Raw genomic sequence first — 16814 nt, forward strand, 5'->3', positions numbered from 1 at the left:
GATTTGTTAGTGAGTTGGGATTGTGAGATGTTTTTCTTTTTTATTTATTTCTTTCATTGTTGGTATAATGTTTCTTGTGCTACAAATAGAAAATAAAATGGTAAATTCATAAAATGGAACTATTACTCTGATGTCAGACTCTGGAGGCATCTATGCAGGTTGATGTTTTACGGCTTACTAATATCAGTGTTATTACCTATTTATAAAAATGCTTTGTCTGTCTTATTTAGAATATTCAATTAAATGTTCTTGAAACAGTAAACCAACATCAATCTGAAATTAATTTTTTTTTTTTTAAGATGGAGTCTTGCTCGTCACCCAGGCTGGAGTGCAGTGGCACAATCTCGGCTCCCTGAAACCTCCACCTCTCAGGTTCCAGTGATTCTCCTGCCTCAGCCTCCTGAGTAGCTGGGATTACAGGTGCATGACACCACGCCCAGTTAATTTTTGCATTTTTTAGTAGAGACAGGGTTTCACCATATTGGCCAGGCTGGTCTTGAACTCCTGACCTCTTGATCCGCCTGCTTCGGCCTCTCAAAGTGCTGGGATTATAGGCGTGAGCCACTGGGCCCAGCCTGAAATTAATTTTATGAGGATAATTGGCTTGAATGTATGCAGTCTGCACTGGGTAGAGTTTAGAAAGAATGATAAAACAATTACCCACCAGTTTCTCAACACTTCAATACATTCGGACAGAGAAAGAAGAAAAAACAAATTCTGGAAAATGATGTTTTCAGTCTGTGAGTTGTTTTTTTGAAAAATGAAAACACTTGTTTTTTTTTAATAATATCAGCTTTATGGATATTAGCTAATAATGTCATTTGCATTTCACATTTTTACTATTCTTTATAATAATTATAGAGCTATTTTTTCTATTCATGCCACACAAGGAACTATAGTTTTGAGACTTTGAAAGAATCATTTTTATGTACTGAGTGTTGATTTTTTAAAAAGACATTTGGATCTGAATGGTAGCACTACCTTACGAAAGAGATATTACCTGCTTTGAGCTTCAGTGATCTTATCTATAAACTGATAGTAATTTCCCTCTTTTCTCTGCTCCTCAGGAAAAGTTATGACAACCTATAAATTAGTGAACATAACCGAATTCACTGGAAGTGTATAAAACAATAAATGGCATTTGCTCCCCTTTAGAGAGATATTAATAAATGTTAAAAACATTCAATTCCAAAAGGAAAAGAACTGTATCTTTTTATCCTACATTCAGTTCCTCCTGTCATTCAATAAATATTTATTTGGGGGTCTACAATCATTGTGCTAAATGCATGAAATACATCATAAAAATGCCAAAGATCTTGATCCACACTTCAGTGTGAGAGATAGAATAATGAACAGACAATAATAGCCCAGTTTGATAACTTTTTATAATAGGGTACCATGGCAGAGTGTTAGACAAACAGTGAAACAATCCAGTATAGACTTCCAATGGGGTTAATCTTAGATGGTTTTTAAAAACTAGATTAGAAATTAGAAAACATCCTAAAATAATTAGTAGACTAGGAGTTAGCTAGCGAAGCCAGGAGTTTAAGGTGTGTACTGAGAGAAGACAGAAGAGACGGGCATTCACAGAAGTTAGCAAAGAATGATCTTTTCTGGATTTGTACACACACACACACAGGCTCACATACACAAATTCTACTGTTTTGTTTTCATACTACAATCTAGATTTCGTATTGTTTTTTTTTTTTGGAGACGGAGGCTCGCTCTGTCACCCAGGCTGGAGTGCAGTGGCGCGATCTCAGCTCACTGCAAGCTCCTTCTCCCAGGTTCACGCCATTCTCCTGCCTCAGCCTCTCCGAGTAGCTGGGACTACAGGCGCCCGCCACCACGCCCGGCTAATTTTTTGTATTTTTAGTAGAGACGGGGTTTCACCATGGTCTCGATCTCCTGACCTTGTGATCTGCCCGCCTCGGCCTCCCAAAGTGCTGGGATTACAAGCATGAGCCACCGTGCCCGGCCTCGTATTTTTTTTTATAATGTTAGATTTTGTCACATATCTAAATTTATTTGTTCACCATTCATTTTTGCATTTTAGACCTTCTTTCTATAATTATTTTCCTTCCCTTCAGAAGTACAATCCTCAGAATTTCCTTTTGTGAAGATTTGTGAGTGGTAAAATCCTTCACTTTTATTTACCTGAATATGATTTATTTTGCTGTGTTCTTGAAAGATAAGAACTGTCTAGGTACACAATACTGAATTGTAATACACTATATTATTTTTTTCTAATTATTTGCTCCCCTCCCTATAAAAATATTTTATATCCCTGCGCATTGCCATATAATTTGCTGTCTTTCTCTGTGGGAGGAGTATACTTCCCTACAACATAGATATCCATCTTGTCTTCAAAACTTCTATTGGCCCATAGAAATGTGAGCAGAAATGATGTGTGCCAGGTCTCACAGAAGCTTTAAGGGTCATTACATTATTCTGCCCTTGTTCCTTTCCTTTTGTCATAAGAAATGCATGTTCCAAATTGGGATTACTCCTATAGTCTAGATGCCACAAAGAAAAAACATGATCCAGAGCTAGCGCACTGATAGCTTACTAAGCCCCTACGTAATACAGGCAAAAAAATAAAGCTTTGCTGTTATAATCTGCAGTTTCGGAAGAATCATTTGTTGCTGCATCATGGAACAAAATGAGTGGCAGCCAGTTACATCAACCAGATAGTTACGAGTTTCTCTTTCTTTCTCTCTCTCTCTTTCTTTCTTTCTTGATGGAGTCCCACTCTGTCGCCAGGCTGGCATGCAGTGGTGCGATCTCGGCTCACTGCAACTTCCGCCTCCCAGGTTCAAGTGATTCTCCTGCCTCAGCCTCCCAAGTAGCTGGGATTACAAGCACGCACCACCACGCCCAACTAATTTTTGTATTTTTAGTAGAGACGGGGATTCACCATGTTTGCCAGGATGGTCTTGATCTCCTGACCTCGTGATCTGCCCACCTTGGCCTCCCAAGACAGCCATTTTTTTCTTAACACTCCACTTCAAATAAATTGTTCTACTGGTTTTTTTTTTTTTTTTTTTTTTTTGCTTCCATTGTCATAGTCAAGAGGTTTTCTGTTACACAAATTGTTCTTTGTGTGACCTTTTATCTCCAGCTGCTGCTTTCTTCTTCTCCTTCTCCTTCTCCTTCTTCTTCTTCCTCTTTCTCTTCCTACTCTTCTTCTTCTTCTTCTTCTTCTTCTCCTTCTCCTCCTCCTCCTCCTCCTCCATCTTCTTCTTCTTCTTCTTCCTCTTCCTCCTCTTCTTCTTCTTCCTCTTCTTTTTTTTTTTTTTATTATACTTTAAGTTCTGGGATACATGTGCAGAACGTGCAGGTTTGTTACATAGGTATACACGTGTCATGGTGGTTTGCTGCACCCATCAACCCATCATCTACATAAGGTATTTCTCCTATTACTATCCCTCCTCCAGCCCCCCACCCCCTAGAGGCCCCAGTGTGTGATGTTGCCCCCCCACCACTGTGTCCATGAGTTCTCATTGTTCAACTCCCACTTATGAGTGAGAATATGTGGTGTCTGGTTTTCTGTTCCTGTGTTACTTTGCTGAGAATGATGGTTTCCAGCTTCATCCATGTCCCTGCAAAGGATATGAACTCATCCTTTTTTATGGCTGTGTAGTATTCCATGGTATATATGTCCCACATTTTCTTTATCCAGTCTATCATTGATGGGCACTTGGGTTGGTTCCAAGTCTTTGCTATTGTGAACAGTGCCACAATAAACGTATGTGTGTATGTGTCTTTATAGTAGAATGATTTATAATCCTTTGTGTATATACCCAGTAATAGGATTGCTGGGTCAAATGGTATTTCTGGTTCTAGATCCTTGAGGAATTGCCACACTGTATTCCACAATGGTTGAACTAATTTACACTCCCAACAGTGTAAAAGCGTCCCTATTTTTCCACATCCTCTCCAGCATGTGTTGTTTCCTGACTTTTTAATGATCGCCATTCTAACTGGTGTGAGATGGTATCTCATTGTGGTTTTGATTTGCATTTCTCTGATGACCAGTGATGATGAGCTTTTTTTCCATATGTTTGTTGGCCACATAAATGTCTTCTTTTGAGAAGCATCTGTTCATACCCTTCACCCACTTTTTGATGGGGTTGTTTTTTTTTTTTTTTCTTGTAAATTTGGTTAAGTTCTTTGTAGATTCTGGATATTAGCCCTTTGTCAGATGAGTAGATTGCAAAAATTTTCTCCCATTCTGTAGGTTGCCTGTTCACTCTGATGGTAGTTTCTTTTGCTGTGCAGAAGCTGTTTAGTTTAATTAGATCCCATTTGTCAATTTTGGCTTTTGTTGCCATTTCTTTTGGTGTTTTAGTCATGAAGTCCTTGCCCATGCCTATGTCCTGAATGGTATTGCCTAGGTTTTATTCTGGGTTTTTATGGTTTTAGGTCTAACATTTAAGTCTTTAATCCATCATCAATTAATTTTTGTATAAAGTGTAATGAAGGGATCCAGTTTCAGCTTTCCGCATATGGCTAGCCAGTTTTCCTAGCACCATTTATTAAATAGGGAATCCTTTCCCCATTTCTTGTTTTTGTCAGGTTTGTCAAAGATCAGATGGTTGTAGATGTGTGGTGTTATTTCTGAGGCCTCTGTTCTGTTCCACTGGTCTATATATCTGTTTTGGTACCAGTGCCAGCTGCTTTTAACATACCCTCTTTTTAATTTAATATCCTATAGTTTCACTACCAAGTAGGTGTCTTTTGACTTAGTCTGTTTGATATTTATAATAGATTTGTGTATATTTGTACATTCATATTTTTTCTAAGTATAAAATACTATTAACTTTTCATATATGTATTCTCACCATTTCCTCTAATCTCTTCTGTAATTGTAATTGGACATATGTTAGACCTCTCATTCTATTCTCCAACCTCTATGTTATGTTTTCATATTTGTTCCCTGCTATAATTTAAGAAATTACACTACAGATTTTACCTTTTCTCCCCCATTGAATTTTCTTTGCATTTTTGTCAAAATAAGCTTGTCATTTATGTGTTGTCTATTGCTGGCATCTCTATTATGTTCCATTGACCTACTACCTGTCCTTTAATCACAACAAACTGTCCTGATTTTGTAGCTTTTTACTAAATTTTAAAATTGAGTAGCATGGGTCCACCAACTTTATTCCTCTTTTCAAAATTTACTAAGCCATTGTAGTACTTTTGCTTTTCCATGTAAATTTTAGAATTTGCTTGTCTATATATTTTTTTAAAAAATACTTTAAGTATTCTGTGATACATGTGCAGAACGTGCAGGTTTGTTACGTAGGTATACGTGTGCCACGGTGATTTGCTGCACCCATGAACCCATCATCTACATTAGGTATTTCTCCTAATGCTATCCCTCCCCAGCCCCCCCACCTCTTGATAGGCCTCAATGTGTGATGTTCCCCTCCTTTTGTCCATGTTATCTCATTGTTCAACTCCCACTTATGAGTGAGAACATGCAGTGTTTGGTTTTCTGTTTCTGTGTTAGTTTGCTGAGAATGATGGTTTCCAGCCTCATCCATAGCCCTCCAAAGACATGAACTCATCATTTTTTATGGCTGCATAGTATTCCATGGTATATGTGTGCCACTTTTTCTTTATCCAGTCTATCATGGATGGGCGTTTGGGTTGGTTCCAAGGCTTTGCTATTGCAAATAGTGCTGCAGTAAACATACATGTGCATACGTCTTTATAGTAGAATGATTTGTAATCCTTTGGGTATATATCCAGTAATGGGATTGCTGGTTCAAATGGTATTTCTGGCTCTAGATCCTTGAGGAATCGCCACACTGTCTTCCACAATGGTTGAACTAATTTACACTCTCACCAACAGTGTAAAAGCATTCCTATTTCTCCACATCTTCTCCAGCATCTGTTGTTTCCTGACTTTTTAATTATTGCCACTCTAACTGGCATGGAATGGTATCTCATTGTGGTTTTCGTGTGCATTTCTCTAACAACCAGTGATGATTAGCTTTTTTTTCATATGTTTGTTGGCCACATAAATGTCTTCTTTTGAGAAGTGTCTGTTCATATCCTTTGCCTACTTTTTGATGGGGTTGTTTGATTTTTTCTTGTAAATTTACTTAAGTTCCTTACAGATTCTGGATATTAGCCCTTTGTCAGATGGATAGATTGCAAATTTTTTCTCCCATTCTGTAGGTTGCCTGTTCACTCTGATGGTAGTTTCCTTTGCTGTGCAGAAGCTCTTTAGTTTGATTAGATCCCATTTCTTAATTTTGGCTTCTGTTGCCATTGCTTTTTGTGTTTTAGTCATGCGGTCCTTGCCCATGCCTATGTCCTGAATGGTATTGCCTAGGTTTTCTTCTAGGGATTTTATGGTTTTAGGTCTTATGTTTAAGTCTTTAATCCATCTTGAGTTAATTTTTGTAAAGGTGTAAGGAAGGGGTCCAGTTTCAGTTTTCTGCGTATGGCTAGCCAGTTTTCCCAACACCATTTATTAAATAGGAAATCCTTTCCCCAATGCTTATTTTTGTCAGATTTGTCAAAGATCAGATGGTGGTAGATGTGTGGCATTATTTCTGACGCCTTTGTTCTGTTCCATTGGTCTATATATCTGTTTTGTTATCAGTACCATGCTGTTTTGGTTACTGTAGGCTTGTGGTCTAGTTTGAAGTCAGGTAGCATGATGCCTCCAGCTTTGTACTTTTTGGTTAGGATTGTCTTGGCTATACATGCCCTTTTTCTGTTCCATATGAAATTTAAAGTAGTTTTTCTTTAATTCTGTGAAGAAAGTCAATGGTAGCTTGATGGGGATAGCACTGAATCTATAAATTACTTTGGGCAGCATGGGCATTTTCACAGTATTGATTCTTCCTATCCATGAGCATGGAATGTTTTTCCATTTCTTTGTGTCCTCTTTTATTTCCTTGAAAAGTGGTTTGTAGTTCTCTTTGAAGAGGTCCTTCACATCCCTTGTAAGTTGTATTCCTAGGTATTCTCTTTGTAGCAATTGTGAATGGGAGTTCACTCATGATTTGTCCCTCTGTTTGTCTATTATTGGTTAATAGGAATGCTTGTGATTTTTGCACATTGATTTTGTATCCTGAGACTGCTGAAGTTGCTTATTAGCTTAAGGAAATTTTGGGATGAAACGAAGGGGTTTTCTAAATATACAGTCATGTCATCTGCAATCAGAGACAGTTTGACTTCCTCTCCTCCTATTTGAATACGCTTCATTTCTTTCTCTTGCCTGATTGCCCTGGCCAGAACTTCCAATACTATATTGAGTAGGAGTGGTGAGAGGGGGCATCCTTGTCTTGTGCCAGTTTTCAAAGGAAATGTTCCAAGTTTTGCCCATTCAGTACGATATTGGCTGTGGGTTTGTCATAAATAGGTCTTATTATTTTGAGATACGTTCCATCAATATCTAGTTTATTGAGAGTTTTTAGCATGAAAGGCTGCTGAATTTTATCAAAGGCATTTTCTGCATCTATTGAGATAAAATGTGGTTTTTGTCATTGGTTCTGTTTATCTGATAGATTATGTTTGTTGATTTGCATATATCGAACCAGACTTGCATCCCAGGGATGAATCCCACTTGATCATGGTGGATAAACTTTTTGATGTTCTGTTGAATTCGGTTTGCCAGAATTTTATGGAAGATTTTCACATTGATGTTCATCAGGGATATTGGCCTGAAATTTTCGTTTTTTCTTGTGTCTCTGCCAGGTTTTTGTATCAGGATGATGCTGGCCTCATAAAATGAGTTAGGGAGGAGTCCCTCTTTTTCTATTGTTTGGAATAGTTTCAGAAAGAATGGTACCAGCTCCTCTTTGTACCTCTGATAGAATTCGGATGTGAATCCACCTGGTCCTGGGCATTTTTGGTTGGTAGGCTATTAATTACTATCTCAGTTTCAGAACTTGTTATTGGTCTATTCAGGGATTCGACTTCTTCCTGGTTTAGTCTTGGGAGGGTGTATGTGACCAGGAATTTATCCATTTCTTCTAGATTTTCTAGTTTATTTGCATAGAGGTGTATATAGTATTCTCTGACGGTAGTTTGTATTTCTGTGGGATAGTGGTGATATCCCCTTCATCATTTTTTTTTATTGTGTCTATTTGATTCTTCTCTCTTTTCTTCCTTATTAGTCTGGCTAGTGGTCTATGTATTTTGGTAATCTTTTCAAAACCCAGCTCCTGGATTCATTGAAGAGAGAGGGGGCCAATATTCAACATTCTTAAATAATTTTCAACCCAGAATTTCATATCCAGCCAAACTAAGCTTCAAAAGTGAAGGAGAAATAAAACCCTTTACAGGCAAGCAAATGCTGAGAGATTTTGTCACCAACAGGCCTGCCTTACAAGAGCTCCCGAAGGAAGCATTAAACATGGAAAGGAACTACCGGTACCAGCAACTACAAAAACATACCAAATTGTAAAGACCATCAACACTATGAAGAAACTGCATCAACTAATGGGCAAAATAACCAGCTAGCATCAAAATGACAGGATATAATTCACACATAACAATATTAACCTTAAATGTAAACGATCTAAATGCCCCAATTAAAAGACACAGACTGGCAAATTGGATAAAGAGTCAAGACGCATCAGTGTGCTGTATTCAGGAGACCCATCTGACGTGCAAAGGCACATATGGCTCAAAATAAAGGGATGGAGGAATATTTACCAAGCAAATGAAAAGAAAAAAAAAGCAGGGATTGCAATCCTAGTCTGTGATAAAACAGACTTTAAACCAACAAAGATAAAAAAGACAAAGAAAGGCATTACATAATGGTAAAGGGATCAATGCAACAAGAAGAGCTAACTATCATAAATATATATGCACCCAATACAGTAGCACCCAGATTCATAAAGCAAGTTCTTACACACCTACAAAGCGATGTATACATTTTTTTGGATGTTGAAATTTGGGGGGGATTAATTTTTTGAAATTTTGTTTGGGACTGTATTGAATCAAGAGATAAAATTGAGATGAAGTGACATGCTAACTATATTGAGTCTTCCAATTCATAAATATGGTATGTCCACCATTTATATCTGTATTATTTATTCCAACAGGATTTTATATTTTTCAATATATAAATTCTGGACATATCTTCTTAGATTTTTATTTCATTTTTTTCCTTCAATACTGTTTTAAGTGGTTTTTTTCAGTCTCAAATTCTGAGACTTTATCCAATGACACATATATAATGAGAATGTGACATTTTCATTTATCAGTGTTGTATTGTGCAAACTTGCTAAACTCAGTCATGTTTTTGGAGCTATTTTTGTAGATTGTCTGAAATTCTCTACATAGGTAAGCATGTCCTCTATGAATACAGACAGTTTTCCTATCTAATCTGTAAGGCTTTTGTTTTAATTTCTTGTTTTATTGCCCTGGCCAATATTAAAAGTACCGTATTGATTAGGGGTGATAAGAGTACATCTTTGCCTCCTTCTCAATCCTAGGGGAAAATATTCAGCCTCTTACCATTAAGTATGACATTAGTTATAGGTGTCTTTTTAAAAAAGAGATGTCTTTTATCCTGTTAAGAAAACGTCTTCCTGCTTCTAATTTGTTGTGTTTGAATCATAAATAAATGCTGAATTTTGGCAAATGCTTTGTCTATGTCTGTGGAGATAATCATAAGAATTTTCTCACTCAATCTGTTAATATTGCCACCCATTTGCACATGATGTATTATCCTTTATATATGCGTATATATTATATATATATATATATAAAATATATTGTTGAATTTAATTTGCTAATGTTTTGTTAAGGATTTTTTAGTCAATGTTCAGGGATGTCAGTTTATGGTTTTTTTTTCTTGTAATGTCTTTTTCTGGTTTTATTATAAACATAATGCTGGCCTCAAAATGAGTTTGAAATTGTTTTCTTTACTAATCCACCCCCATGAGGCTTTCTTTTCCTACTGCTCCTATAATTGCAGAAGCAGCTTTCTATTTTGTTATCTTTGTGTGTGAGCTCATATTTGTTTTATCTTGGTTTATGGAAATCAGGAGGACCTATATCTGATGTGCCTTCCTTCAGAAAGGATCTACACTTGCTCTTGCCACAAGCCTCATTCCACTACCCAATGTGTTGCCATTTTAGCCTTCTCTGAAAATTCTTAACCCAATACAAGATTCTTAGTTTCAGCCTTCCCACTTCATAGCTGATCTAAGGTGTTGTCTTCTGACAGCAGCCCTTTTACTGGAATTTGTATAGGGCCGACTAAACTTTTTGATTTTAGCACTATTAAAAAAAACTTAGAGGTGGTTACTAATTTTTTATTTTATTCTTATAAGTCCAGCAATGCCTTAGAAAGTGCATAAATACATACAAGATCTAGTTGCTTACTCTTTAGAGGGCCCTTCAGAATATCTTGATTCCATAGGACTCTGAAGTCACCTCATCATTTGAATCAGAAGTGCACCCCCCAACACATTTTAATAATGAGACAACTGAGAATAAAGATGATACATAGTCTGGCCACAATTGTATGGCTAGGAAGTGACAGATGTACGATAGGTCCACAGTTGTCTTCACCAAAGTCCATGCTGTTTCCCTAAAACCACATTCCTGTAATCTACAGGGTACATGTACCAGGAAATATAATATAAGGCATTATAAAGTTCCTCATTCTTATACATGCTTTCACATTAGCTTATGTGCAGGAAATCAGTTGTTGATTTCATTAAGAAACTAGATGCTTTATTGTTAAGGCACCTAACCTTTTACTTTTATCTCTGCTTCCTCTCTTTTCTTTTCCACTAACCACACTGAGATTTGCAAGACTAAGAATTTCTGCTTATTAGCTAGAATTTCAGGACTCCTGTATTCTGTCTGTTGCCATTTATGTGGTCTGTCATTTTTCAGCAATTGGAGAATCTAGTTTTGGTTTCATCAAACCAATGCTGAAATCACAGCTAGTGTTTCCTGTAACTGGAGTACATTAATATTAAATATATGAATTTGAAGGCTTGAATGAAAGATGTTTATCCAAACCTTTTTTTGGTCATCATAACCATTTTGTGATTCAAACATTTTTAAGTATGTTGCATTATTGTGTACTTTTCTTTTTTTTAAGCAATAAAAATCCACACCTAATTTGACATGATTTCTTTGGCAGTTAATAGGTACACATTATACAGTTTAATGAATCTGCAAACTAAATAATGGTTGTAGTGGGTGTGAAAATAGGGATATTTAAATGCATAAGGAAATTTAGCATGCATCCCAGTAGCCATGTAAATAGACTTCTGATTCTTTTATAAATTGCAAATACTTTCCTGTGCAGAAACACAGTGAAAAATATAGTGCCAATCCATACATAGATCTCATTATCACACCTCAGAATGCTCACTGCATACCTATTATCCACTTAAAGGCTCCATTAAAATACCCAGTCTATTTCAGCAGCAGCTAAACAAGTCAAAAACTAAGCCTCATTTGTCACTATTTATCCCCCGAGATTAAAGACAGCTGTATTGATGAGATGTATTTAAAATTATCTCTCCCGTTATTTTGATAAAAAGCTTTTAAATATGACCCTGTGTCATATAAAATCAGTATTCAAAAAGCTCATTATCAGCATAAATTCTAGAATAGACAAACCTGAGAGAAATGTTTATGAAGAAAAATGATCATGGGCAATAGACATTTGGTGGATTGTACTGTTAACTTGCAATAAAAAACTTAACCTTTTGGTATAATAGTTGTTTATTATTTACAATCGACATACAAAAATGTTAACATATTCAATGTTTTATATAAAAGTAAACTAATTAACAAGATAGGATATTGCTGAGAAAGACAAATTGAGTTTCAGCTTAGAGCCAAGTAAAGAAACCATTATATATAGAGAGGCTGATAACATTCAGAATGTGCCACAGTGGTGATACATTTGAAACCTGTGTTTTTAAAAGCCATGAAATTTTCTCCCATTTTCACTGTGCTCCATCTATCTTTATTTGGATACCATTGGCCATTGTTTTATAATTGCTGTATTGCCATTAAATGGGCAGATGGTAGCAGTGTACATAAACACAAATCAGGATGTGCTAGGTTATGTTTCTAAAACAAATACAAAATGCACAACTAGTCATATGGAGATCAAGTAATTATTTGTATGCACTATGCCTGTCCTTTGGATGTATGCCATGAGAAGAATAGTGGTGTCTATATTTAGGTGAGCTTAGATTCAAACCGTGTGTGTGTGTGTGTGTGTGTGTCCTTTCTCATGTTTAAACATAAAAAATTTATTACTATCTTGATTCATTCCTCTGTTTTTATGCAAATATAATTGTTAGGAACTCAGTAAACATATTTTTCAGCAATATAAAAATGTCTTTCAGAGTGAGTAGTGAAAAAACATTCCTAAAAATAAAAAGAGGCATGTCACTGTTTAACTATTGCATTTAAGCATTTCTCTCTCCCTGTCTCCCTCCCTCTCTCTCTAAAGTCTGGACTAATGCTACCATCTTGTTGTTTCATGATTTCTAGATACAGCAGATTTTGGTTGCCTAATAACTATTTTCTTATCCATTGTGCCCTTTCTCCTTTCATTTAAAGAAGCCTGATTTTATTTAGTAGGCAGCATGCTAAGTTAACAACATTAATTATGATTAGTCTAAACACTTCCCTATTTCAGTGGTTGGTGAAGGAGTAAGTAGGTGACTTGTTTCTGGCCAAGAAGGTGCTCGGAGGTGTTGGGCTTCTATGAAGGCATTTGCTCTCTGATTAGAGGAGAGAACACCAGGTGGCCCTTTCCTGCCTCCGAAATGTTCTGGGGAGACATGATGCTAAACAGCATGTTGTACCTTACATCATCAAGTACCTTACGTACAAGTGCAGTGGATCGATTGGAAAGAAAAAATGTTTATTAAGGAGTAAGAGGATGTTACATGGATCTGAACTAAACAAATGGCAGTGGAGATAGAATAGATGGGTTACATTTCAGAGATATTTGAGAAGTAAAATAGACAGGAATTCATGATGGATTTGATAATAGAATGAGAGCAGGAGTTGAAGATGACATTGACTTTTCTGACACTGAAGTGGTGGTGTGCTGTTAACCAGGACAGGTGAAAGATAAGATTTCATACACCTCTAAATGTCAGAGCAGTGTTTTCCAGAAAACAGTTGAGTAGGGATAACAGCTCAGGTAAATTATAAGGACTAGAGCTTTATATCTGGAATCTTAAGTTTATTAATATTAGTTAAATTCCTGGGTATAAATGAGGTTAAAAGATATGTGGGACATTTCTATATTCTTTCTCTTTCTTCTTTGTCATTTTGTATCTTTGGTTTTTGTAAAGCCTAATTCATTTCCCACATATCCAACTCTACTAAATATCTTTCTAACTGGAAGCCCTTATAGGCCCCTCAAAAACAGAATATATAAAATTGAATTCCTACTTCTAACAAATCCAATCCTTCTATTCTGTTCTTTACTTTCAAGAAAAATAAAAAGTATCCTTTCAGTGGCAGAATTTTAGTCATTTAGAACCCTGCCTGTTTTCAGGATTCCATATCTACTCAGTTATTTTACTTCCTTAGTGTACCTTTATAACCTTTTCTCCATTTGAACATAGCATCTATTTTTTTCTTTCATTTTTATTTGACATAAAATAATTGTACATATTTATGGGATACAGAGCGATATTTTGATAAGTGTATACAATGAGCAATGATCAAATCAGGGTAATAAGCACATCCATTACCTTGGACATTATTTTTTGTGTTGGAAACATTCAAAAATCTCTTCTAGCTTTTTGAAAATATGCACTAAATTGTTAAAAATGTTTACTATACTGTCCTACAGAACATTAAAACTTATTCCTTCCATCTAGCTGTAACTTTGTATCTGTCAACCAACCTCTCCCTATCCTCCCCTCCCCTCCCCCTTCCCCATCTCTAGTAAACACAATTCTGTTCTCTACTTCTTAGACTTCAAGTTTTTGTTTTGTTTTGTTTTGTTTTTAGCTCCCACATATGAGTGAGAACATGTGGTATTTATTTTTCTGTGCCTGGCATTTCATTTAAGATAATGCCCTCCAGGCTCATTCATGTTGCCACGAATGACAAGATTTCATTCTTTTTAATGGTTGGATAGTATTTCATTGTGTATATATACCACATTGCCATCCGTTTAGATAGACACTTAGGTTGATTCCATATCTTGGCTATTGTGAATAGTGCTGCAATAAACATGAGGATGTATGTGCCTCTTTGATACACTGATGTCCTTCCCTGTGGATAAATACCTAGTGGAATTGCTGGGTCATATGGTAGTTCTATTTGTAGTTTTCTGAGAAAACTTCATATTGTTTTCCATAATGGATGTACTAATTTACATTCCCATCAACAATGTATAAGAGTTCCCTTTTCTCTGCAGCTTCTCCAGCGTTTTATTTTTGTATTTTGGATAATAATAATTTTAGCTGGTGTGAGATTATATCTCATTGTCATTTTGATTTGCATTTCCCTGATGATTAGTGATGTTGAGCATTTTTTCATACACTTTTTGGCCATTTATATGTCTTCTTTTGAGAAATGTCTATTCAGATACTTTGCCCATTTTGTAATAAAAAATTGTGCAGGTTTTTTTTCTTCTGGTAAGTTGTTCAAGTTCCCAGTATATTCTGGATATTAGTCCCTTGTCATATGAATAGTTTGCAAATATTTTCTTCCATTTACCAGTTGTCTCTTCACTCTGTTGGTTGTTTCCTTTGCTTTAAAGAAGATTTTACACGTGATATAGTCCCATTTGTCTTTTTGTCTTATTGTTTGTTCTTTTCAAGTCTTAGCCATAAAATTTTTTCCTAGATCAATGTCCAGAAGGATTTCCTCTATGTTTTCTTTTATTAATTTTATAATTTTGGGTATTATGCTTAAATCTTTAATCCATTTTGAGTTCATTTTTAATTATGGTGAGACATAAGGGTCTAGAAACATTCTCTTACATATGGATATTCAGTTTACCCAGCACCATTTATTAAAGAGGGTGTCTTTTCCCCCAATGTATGCACTTGGCACCTTTGTCTAAAATGAGTTAGATTTAAATACATAAATTTATTTCTGGGTTCTCTATTCTGTTGCATTGGCCTATGAGTCTTTTTAAGCTATGATAACTTTATGTAATAAAATTATATATTATTATTATATATAATAACTTCGAAATCAGATACTGTGATGCCTCCACCTTTGTATTTTTTGCTCAGAATTTCTTTGACTATTCATGGTCTTTGGTAGTTACATGCAAATTTTAGGATCTTTCTTTCTATTTCTGTGAAGAATGTCACTGGTATTTTCACAGCAATTGCATTGAATCTGTAGATTGCTTTGGGTAGTATGGTCATTTTAAAAATATTAATTCACAGCCAGGCACAGTGGCTCACGCCTGTAATCCCAGCATTTTGGAATGCTGAGGTGGGCAGACCATGAGGTCAGGAGATTGAGACCATCCTGGCCAACATGGTGAAACCCCCTCCCTACTAAAATACAAAAAATTAGCTGGGCGTGGTGGCAGGCCCCTGTAGTCCCAGCTACTCGGGAGGCTGATGCAGGGGAATCACTTGAACCTGGCAGGCAGAGGTTGCAGTCAGCCAAGATCACGCTACTGCACTCCAGCCTGGCAACAGAGCAAGACTCCATCTCAAAAAAAAAAAAAAAATTAATTCACTCTATGAACATGAGATGTCTTTTTGTGTGTGTGTGTTCTCTTCAATTTTTAAAGCAGTGTTTTACAGTTTTCTTTGTAGAGATTTTTTAGCTCCTTGGTTAGATATTTTGTGTAGCTATTGTAAATTAGATTGCTTTTTAAATTTCTTTTTCAGCTAGTTAATTATGGTGTACAGGAACACTATAGGTTTTTGTATGTTAATTTTGTATCCTGAAATTTTACTAAATTCTTTCATCAGTTCTAAGAGTTTTCTGGTGAAGTCTTTAGGTTTTTCTATATATAAAATTGTGTCACCTGTGAAGAAGGATGGTTTGACTTCCTCTTTTCCAGTTTGGATACCCTTCATTGCTTTCTCTTGCCTAATCGCTCTGGCTAGAACTTATAGTATATGTTGAATAGGAGTAGTGAAAGTGAGCATACTTGCCTTGTTCCAATTTTTAGAGGAAAAGCCTTTATCTTTTCCCCATTTAGCAGGATGTCTGCTGTGGGTTTGTCATATATGACCTTTACTGTGTTGAGGTATGTTCCTTCTATATTTAATTGTTGGGAGTTTTTATCATGAAGATATGTTAAGTTTTAGAAAATGCATTTACCGTATCTATTGAGTAACCTTTTTTTTTCATTCTGTGAGTTGTTGTATATCACGTTTATTGATTTGAATATGTCGAACCATTTTTGCATTCCTGGGATAAATCCCACTTTATCATGTTGTGTAATCTTTTTGGTGTGTTGTTAGATTCAGTTTGCTAGTATTTTACTGAAGAGTTTTGCAACTATATTCATCAGACATATTGGCTGTAATTGCTGTCGTTATTGCTGTTGTGTCATTCTCTGGTTCTGGTATCAGAGTAATGCTGGCCTTGTAAAATGAGTTGTGAAAAATTCCATTGTCTTTAATTGCTTGGAATAGGTTGAGAAGAATTGATGTTATTTCTTCTTTAAAAGTTTGGTAGAATTCATCAGTAAAGCCATGGAATCCTGGATTTTGTTGGCAGACTTTTTATTACTGATTCAATATCATTACTTGTTATCATTCTGTTCAGGTCTTCTGTATCTTCCTGTGAACATAGCATTTCTTGACTAGATTATAGATAGTCTCCCAACTGATTTACCAACTTCTGGTTTT

General features: G+C 35.9%; 1 protein-coding gene across 1 annotated transcript in view; it reads right to left on the minus strand.

The window, feature by feature from the left end:
- Positions 1-16814, minus strand: part of SMC2 (structural maintenance of chromosomes 2) — a 436171-nt gene that overhangs the window by 73605 nt on the left and 345752 nt on the right. The gene's annotated exons all lie outside the window — the stretch shown is intronic.

Source organism: Symphalangus syndactylus, chromosome 3 (genome assembly GCF_028878055.3).
Source record: "Symphalangus syndactylus isolate Jambi chromosome 3, NHGRI_mSymSyn1-v2.1_pri, whole genome shotgun sequence".
Taxonomy (NCBI): Eukaryota; Metazoa; Chordata; class Mammalia; order Primates; family Hylobatidae; genus Symphalangus; species Symphalangus syndactylus.